The sequence below is a fragment of the Phasianus colchicus genome, chromosome 3 (assembly GCF_987193195.1).
Source record: "Phasianus colchicus chromosome 3, bPhaCol1.hap1.1, whole genome shotgun sequence".
In the NCBI taxonomy this organism is placed as follows: Eukaryota; Metazoa; Chordata; class Aves; order Galliformes; family Phasianidae; genus Phasianus; species Phasianus colchicus.
Genome location: NC_143438.1, coordinates 44,806,461 through 44,814,772, shown reverse-complemented (window position 1 = coordinate 44,814,772; position 8,312 = coordinate 44,806,461). Strand labels below are relative to the sequence as shown.

At 40.2% G+C, this 8,312-nt stretch overlaps 1 long non-coding RNA gene across 4 annotated transcripts; it reads left to right on the top strand.

Moving 5' to 3' along the window:
- Window positions 1–754: 754 nt before the first annotated feature.
- LOC149918544 (uncharacterized) lies at window positions 755–7,396 on the top strand. Of its 4 annotated transcripts, none has more exons than XR_016465108.1 (3): window positions 755–810; window positions 1,584–3,921; window positions 6,180–7,396. It is a non-coding gene; the product is annotated as an uncharacterized LOC149918544 (long non-coding RNA). The 4 variants fall into 4 exon arrangements; XR_016465107.1 differs by having other exon boundaries at window positions 6,053–7,396; XR_016465110.1 differs by having other exon boundaries at window positions 756–810; window positions 3,728–3,921; window positions 6,053–7,396.
- The last annotated feature ends 916 nt before the right edge of the window (window positions 7,397–8,312 follow it).

Sequence of the window (8,312 nt, the reverse complement as noted above, 5' to 3'; positions counted from 1 at the left end):
TTCATTATAAAAATGAAATCTATTTGTCCTGCAAGATCTGAAGCAATATTGGAAACCCTGGATTTCATGTTCAGCCCTGAAGAAAACTGTGCTGGAGGGTGTGTTCTTTCTGACCATTTCCTCCCTTCCTCCATCCCATTTAATGTGTCCTTGAAATTCCTTAGAAAAAAATGACCCTAAAGCTAAAAGCCCATCATTTCATTTTGAGAATGAAATGCATCAACATAATGATACTATTGTGGCTCCACCAGTGGGTGCTTCTCATTGTCTGAGTGCTAGGGAATCTTATTTGCTATTTGTGAACCAGTAAACCCTCTAATAAAGCTGTGATCTATGCAAATCCCTTCAGTATACAGCATTATCCTCTCCTTTTCCTAATTCTTAAACATTTTACAAAGGAAAACTATGCATGTTATGTATGAAAACGTTCTCAGTATGTCACTCCCTTTATAGAAAGGGACAAACTGAAATTTCAAGAGAACTTGACTACGTTTTTATTTTAAAACAAACTTTGGATTTAATGTACCAAGTTATCTTTTTTTTTTTTTTTCCTTTTGTGCACTAGATATCTGAAGCCTATTGGCCTCTGTATGGGAACTGCTGAATCACGGCCTGAACCTCTGATTGATCACCTGAGGCGAGCAGTAAGTCAGCAACAGGAGCACAGGTGAAGGCAATTCACCTGTGCTGCCAGAAGGGCTGGAGCCTGGCTCCACCTCTCCTAGACCCATTTAAGTGCTGACTACCAGTGGGAAAGGATCTCTTCTGGAGATTCCTCCTCTGGAGCTTTATAGTGAGCCCATGGTACAGGTAAGCATTCTATCTATTCTCTTTTGGTATGATAGCTGCTTAGCCAAACTCTCTGGTATATTTCATAACATCAGTGCATTCATTGATTATACAGCCTTCCATCACTTCAACACGGTGTCTCCAAACAGTCCAGCTATAGTCTCCAAATCTTAAACTTACCTTCCTTAGATGCTCAGAGGTATGGTTCTGCTCATATGTCTGTCAGTTGAAGCAGAATTAAGCAGGTAGCCCAGCAGCTCTTAACTTATGTCCTCAAATGTTTGGCATAAACAGAATTTCTCATCAAAACTAGACAGAGTTAGGAGAATTCACCTCATATAAGACCAGATACGGTGTAAAAGGGTGCATCTCAGGGGAACAGAAGCTTTCAAGTTTATTTTTCCAAGCACAGAGGTGAGGTGGAGAGAACAGTATCTGATCTATTACCCCAAGGAGTGTGGCTGAGCTTTGCCCTTCACTGGGAACTCCTGGTGTAGCAGCGAGATGTCTGGGGCCTGGCTGACTGAGGTGTGTCAAGTGTGTTGAATGTGTTCATGTGTTTCATCTTCATGTGAGATTTGATGGAAACGTACATAATTCAAAACTAATCCAAGGACAAAAATAATTCATCTGGGGCTCAAGGTATGCAATATATCAAGGTACTGTTTCTGAGACAATAGATTAGCCCTACATCGAGTCTAATTCCCCACATGCATCCATTATTTGTGTCAGACATTTTGGAAGTGATAAATGAAAACATACACACCTTGTGCAGCAAAGTCTTTTCTCTGCAGGATACAGTGAGTAGGGAATTTATCTTACTTCAAGGAAAGAAGAATCAGCATGGCTCAGATATGGACAGATCCATCTTGCTTCCCTGAAACTTGAAACAAAGACAAGAAAGAAGTCAGTGGAAGGGAATAAAGAGAAACTTCAGGAATCTTAAGCCTACACTGTGTGCACTGTGCTGAGTTCAGAGAAACAGTGTGCTAATCCCTGTGATGACAAATGAAGACTAAATGAAGGTATTCACCAGACAATTCCTCCAGTGTTCCCTGATCTGAAATACATGCTGAACACTGTGAAAGTTGGCTTAGCACTTCTGGCTCAGTGGAAGGAAAGCCTGCAGCTCTGGCAGCATCAAGGAGCTAAACAAAACCAAGTCTGGAACATCCTCACTTTCAGGCCCGTGCTTCCAGATTGGCTGAAGACTTGCATGGAGCCTGTCCCCATGTTGAGATCTGTGTTAGCCATGGAGAAAGAGTCACATCTGGCACTGGGTGCAATCTGGAGCTTCCCAGCAGCTTCTGAGACTCTCGAACTTCTTGGTGCTCTTATAGCACTTAGAGCTATGGCACTCTGCACAGGCAGAAAACTTGTTTTAATAAAAAACATGGATTATGGGTTTTATCTTCATGGCCAGCTACTGACTCTAACAAGGCTTACTTTCATTTTTGTGAAATGCATTTTGATTTTGGGAGAATCCAGGAAGTCCTACCATGTAACTCCCCATTCCAGTTTCTTACCAAGGCCAGGCTTCAAGGTAGCTCCAGGTTTTGCCTCAGATATTCCAGCTGCTGCTTGAAAACTCATCTGTGCACAAATAAGCCTTTGGGGTGACCAGCTGAGAATGGAATACATTAAATAACTGATAATTGGAGTTTTTTAAAAATAGTTTACATTTGCAAGACTGGATGGGGCAATGGAAAGGTAGTTCAACAAACGGTACCAAATATAATCACTGCTTCTTGTAGGTCTCATTCATGGAAAACATTGAAGATTTCTTTTAATAGATATCGAAAATTATCCCCTCTCCTCATCCACATCCTTGTTTTGCTCAATATATGAGGTGCACAGGTCTGGGCTTGCTCTTCCTCTCCATCTACCCTCCAGCCTATCCCTCTCTCCCAGCAGTGCAGAGGGGCTGGAAGTGCCACTGCTGGCCTCTTTAAACAGTTGCCTTTCCATTAATCCAATCTGTGTGTGTGAGTGCTTGTGCATGAGTCTAGACAGTTGCGACTTGGCAATCTTGCTTAGACATTTTTTTGGAGCAAAGTTTGTTAACTGTTGGACATCAGTATCCAATTTTTCCCCATTCAGGTTTAAGGAAACAGGAATTTGGCCTCAGTAACTAAGACTAACGTGATGTTAATTTCTCAAAGTAAATACTCTCCTGCTTTTGCCTTGGTATCCTTCTTCAATAGGTACTTTTCTTGTGCCATACATGTAGACATGTCATTCTCATTAGTATTAAAAATCTGATTTGGCCAAAAGATTGTTTTTGGCCAAACAGGTCACATTATTAGAGATGGTAACCCGTCTTTCTCTACTCATATCTGCTGTCTCCATCTATGCTGCCCCTCCACCTGTGGCTTTAATTCCTCAGCAGTTTTCTAGGATAAATCTCGCTACTCCTTTCTGGACAATAGATTTTGATCACAATCACCCTGACATGAGTTCAGATCAGCTGTGCATTGAATGCAGTTAAATGTGGGTATAATGAAACTGTCATTCTTCTGATGCATAAAAATAAGGTACCACAGACATCAGAAATGGTGCACTGAGTCAAGCCATTTCTACGACAAAGAGCAAGAATTAATAACAGAAGTGATTAGTGCTGATGTATGGTTCTGTAGTTCTCATTTTCCGAAGGAAAAGCAGCCAGGAAAATGTGTCACATTTTCCAGCAATCCACATGAAGCTTCAGCATACTATCTGAAATTCGGTATCTTTGATTTTCTGATCCATGAGCTCCAGCAATCCCTAGCGTGTGCCCACAGCCTAAAAGAAAACAAGCATCAGAAAACACCACTCTTTGCATATGTTAGTTGGCTGTGCCTCATCACACTCAAACCCAATTCATCATCTTCCAGACACTATTTCATACCAACTATTTTGCTGTCTCTTTAATGCATCTGTCTGTTTATCTATTCTCAAGCACCATCTGCCTGTCCTGCTCTCTTGCACTGCACATGTTCACAGCTACTACACCTCCAAGGTGACAAATGAGCAGTCGAGCTAATTTCATTGGGATAAACAAGAAAGCAAGAGCCAGATGGAAAGCCATGGAGAGAGCCAATGGCATTGAGGGGAGAAGAGAGAGTGCTGGGAGAAGAAATCACCATAACAACGGCAAGTGCAAAGAGGGGGTTCTATTCTGTCTATACCACTAATTGCTATGAATATTTTATTCTTGCCCTGTGGTTTATCCATATCCAGACCAATGATTTACTGCCATATGGTATAGTTCAAGGCATTTTTTTTCCCCAGTAAAATTTGATTGCCATTATTTTCGTTGTTATTTTCATGAGGTTTGGGGGCTTTTTTTTTTTTTTTGAGTGTGGACTATCTTCTTCAGACACTCATAGTGAAGCAGAGGGAGTTCAGTGTTGTTATGGATTTGGAAATTACCAGTTTTAATTACTCTAAAGACACAAGCTGATGATTGATAATGTTAATCCAGATCCTGCCTCCTGATAAGCTTTTGTGACTATAACTCATTTTTTCTGTATGGCACTTTCAGCACTGGCACAGCATAAATATTCTACAGATTCGATAGATAACCCTGACTATTGTGGTAGAAGTCCAGTTGATCTCAAAGCAGTGGGATTTCACTGCCTGAAAAGATACAAAGGTTGTACCTGATCAATTAAACTTAACTGAAAAGCATTTCAGTTAAACCATTGCAAAACTGAGTGCATGCGTGTGTGTATAGATTTAAAACCACTTCATATTGTTTAGCTTACCTCAGCAAATGACATAGGCCTATTTAATTCATCTTAAGCTGTCTTCTCTCACTTCAGGATAAGTAGGTCTCAGAATGAAATGCTTTCTAAAACATTTTAACTCTGTTCAGTGTAGTTTCACTCAATGTATGTTTATGTAGCAGAAGACAGATATGCCTTACCTGTTGTGTAGGAAGCTAGCTTAGAGCTAGAAGCAAATTCTTTGCCGAGGCTAATAAGCACCAGCTTTGCTTGAAAGGGCATGGTGCAGTGTTTCACAGAGATGCCTGTTCTAGGTAGGCATTCCAACACAGCAAAAGCCAGAACTCACTGCCAAGAAGAATCTGATTTATAATTCCTAGTGGCAAACAAATACACAGCTAAACCAGTAGACTGGAAAACCTCTCAAGTTCACTGTCATTCATTCAATAACAGCTCACTAATTTTACAATACAGGCTCTGCAAATATTTTCTTTTACTAATAGGAATAGGCAAGGCACTTTCAAAATGTCTCTTCTTTTCGTACATTATCAGTGTCATTCAGTGGTAATTGGTTCCTATTTCTCAGTGTGCAATATTCAGAGATAAATAAGATGTGAAAGTAACATTATCTAACTGAAAAATCCCTCTCCCCTTGCTTTCCAAAGTCCAATCTCACTGCTGTGTACATTCAGGGATTTCTTCAAAGACCAATCTATCTGCATCAGAAACTCTTATTTCAGGCTTTTCAGGGTAATGCTTGTCAGAAAAAAAATTGCTCCATTTCCCAGTGGAGTGTAAAGTTTCACTTTGAAGATACACTTTCAAACAATCTCCCCTACACCTATGAGAGTCATTCTTGATGTAATACAAATGTTTATTGTACTCATTCCCTTTTAAAATCAGCTTTAGCCTCTATAAAAATAAAGGGTGCTCTGTTCTCATCAAATCAGAGATATTCTGCCACATGGCACAGAATCTCACTGCATCCTAGAAGGCTTTATGCTTTGTCTGCCTTCTCCTTTTAAACACATGGCTCTCCATTAGCTTGCTTGACCAGCTAGCTTTTGTTATGTTAAACAATTATGGAAACGCTGGGGCTCTGATTCATCCTATAGTCCCTTCCAACTGCACCCAATGCTATTTGCATGAGAAGCAACATTAGGACACAGTTTGATTAAATTTTGGTCATGGTATTATATGATGTGGTTGCACATTAAAGTGGAGGCCTGTGCTTAATGAACAGAAGGGTCCTTCCTCTTCTGCAGCCTTCGTTCTGAAAAGGGCACTCATGAGAAAAAAGAGATTCTCAATAAAATCCCCATTCAATGAGGGAACTGCATCCTTAAGGCCTTAACTAAGAACTTTCTATGAGGTATGTTGCAATCCATGGACAACAATGTCATGGTAAGTCTTAATGCATGCTCTCCTAATTATAAATAAAACAAATGTGGTTTGCCTGGAGATCCTACCCAAACCAAGGTCCTTAAAGTAATGTTTTTGGGACTGAGAATACTGTGTGCCTATAAATCACTTAATGAAATTCATATTCTTTGCAGATGAAATTGAAATGGGAGAAACTTGCCATAAATTTAGCTGCTGTACATAAGTGTCTGCATGTGGCCTGGTATTGTAAGAAAGAGACTCAAGTTCTGCTTTTTTAAGATGTTTTTATAATCTCTGCAGCTGCGCTGTTTCAAGAGAGAGGACACCTGCCTATGCACTACTTAGTGCAAAACTTTCCCCTATCCTTAGTGTCCATGAGGCGCCCCAGGCCCAGGAAATGGAAGACCCTGCAGTAGGTCACAACCCCTCCTGTGTGAACATCAGAAACTCCAGAAGATAACTTTGGTCAGCGCCTGCCTGATGGGGGCCTCCTGCAGCCTGCCAGAATGACAGCACGAGAGCCAGACATTTGCAGCACACATCTCAAAGTGTTTCTGAGGATCAGGTTTGGCCCAGGCAGCCTTGGGTACATTTATAACCCCTTGACCTCTTCTTCTTCCTTTTTGAAGCTCTGTTATTTCTACTGCAAACAGTCTTCTCCGTCCAGTGATGGGTAGACCTACTACTGGTGACCTTCTCTTCACTGCCAAAGTAGAAAAAGTCAGTGGACTCATTAAGCAGAAGACATTTGCACGCACATTGCTTGTAGCAATCAGCACATACCCCGGATAAAATTACCATAGTCCACCTTCTCTATCTGAATATACAAGGCCTTTGGAGGAGCAAGCAGCTCAGGGGTGATGGGTGAAGAAGCTGCACAAGGTGCAGGTGCTCTGGAGAGAACTAGCTCTTTCCAGAGCTGTCATGATTGCCTGATATACAAAACCCCACAGAAAAAGCATTACGGAGCTTTAAAAATACGTCTCTCCATCCACCTCTTTGTTAATCTACTTTCCTTAGTGCTGACTGCATGTCCTTGAGGATATTAGCCAAATTTAACCTGAAACAAGATACATGTTTTTTGGCAAGCTCAAAGACTGAAACTTATGCTATGACAAGAACCTGTGAAAATTCTTGAAGAAGATCTTTTTCCAATATAAAAATCAGGTTTTGTTTAACTTTGTCAGAAGGTTTATTTGACTAAGATTTACAGGAATACACGTTATTTCAAAATTGCTCAACTCTCAATTCAAAGGACAGTCTTAATAATATCAATCTTCGGCTTTTGCTGCATCTCCAGTCATGGATACTGAAAAATCTACAGTTGTATGTACCAGACTCTGAAAATGAATCATGTAAAGCAAACAAACATACAACAACAAAAAAACAAGCAAAATTCTGCATTGAAGCTGTGACTGGAAAGAGATGCCTGCTGCTGCACTCATACCATCTTGAGCCACCCTCACTGGAACAATCTGTACAAATATTGTCATCCTTCAGCCTGCAAAGCTGAGTGTCTTGGGAAGAAGTTCCGAATTGGGATTGCCAAACTAAATAAGGTTACTTTTCTGGTGGTCTCAGCATCATAGCTTTAACTTCACTATTCCTATTCCAAATCCTTTTAGAAGACTTTTGGACTTTCTTAGCTTTGATACCTCCATCTGGAAATACTGCCCTTTCTCACAGCAGCTTTGCAGGACTAAACAAGTTAACACAAGCACAGCATTTTTAAGATACGCATTATGCTCGGCTTTATTATTAAAATGCTAGATGTTCGGTTTTCCTAAGAAAAGGTACCAGGTCTCCTAAATAAAATACTTTGATGTACTTTATGGAAATAAAAATTTAAAAATAGGACACTAAAGACTTGCTTTTGACTATCTTTTATCTCTGAATACTCTCAACAGTTAAGCACAGCTTCATTTAATTATGCATTACCCTAATTGCTGGGTACCTACCACGTCCATCTGTGTGCATTATAATGAATACATGCACCAAGGGCTTAATGAGTCAGACACCTGCTCAGATGAAAAAAAAACAGCCTAGAATTATCACTGATATAGTCATCCATACATTTAAGCTGCTCTTAATTTTAAAGGAGTGGCAGCACATGTTTACGTAAAAACAAAACAAATGGAACTGATTAGACTATTCCAGTCAGATTACATCAACAAAAAAATCATGAAATGTCCCCAGGACCATCCTCTAGCAATCTAACTTGAATGCATGCATCCCCATTATTTAACTGTGAGAGCCTTCAAAACAGGGTAATCCTGTTGGGAACGTTCCTGCTAAATGTGCCTGAAAATTTGGAAAGGAGATGCTAGTTGACCTGGATCACAGTGATGACAGGGACTACTTTAAATGTGTAACCCCATAAAAAAAAAAAGTCTGCCAAGAAATTTTCTCTAGCACTGTTTAATCTACCAGTCT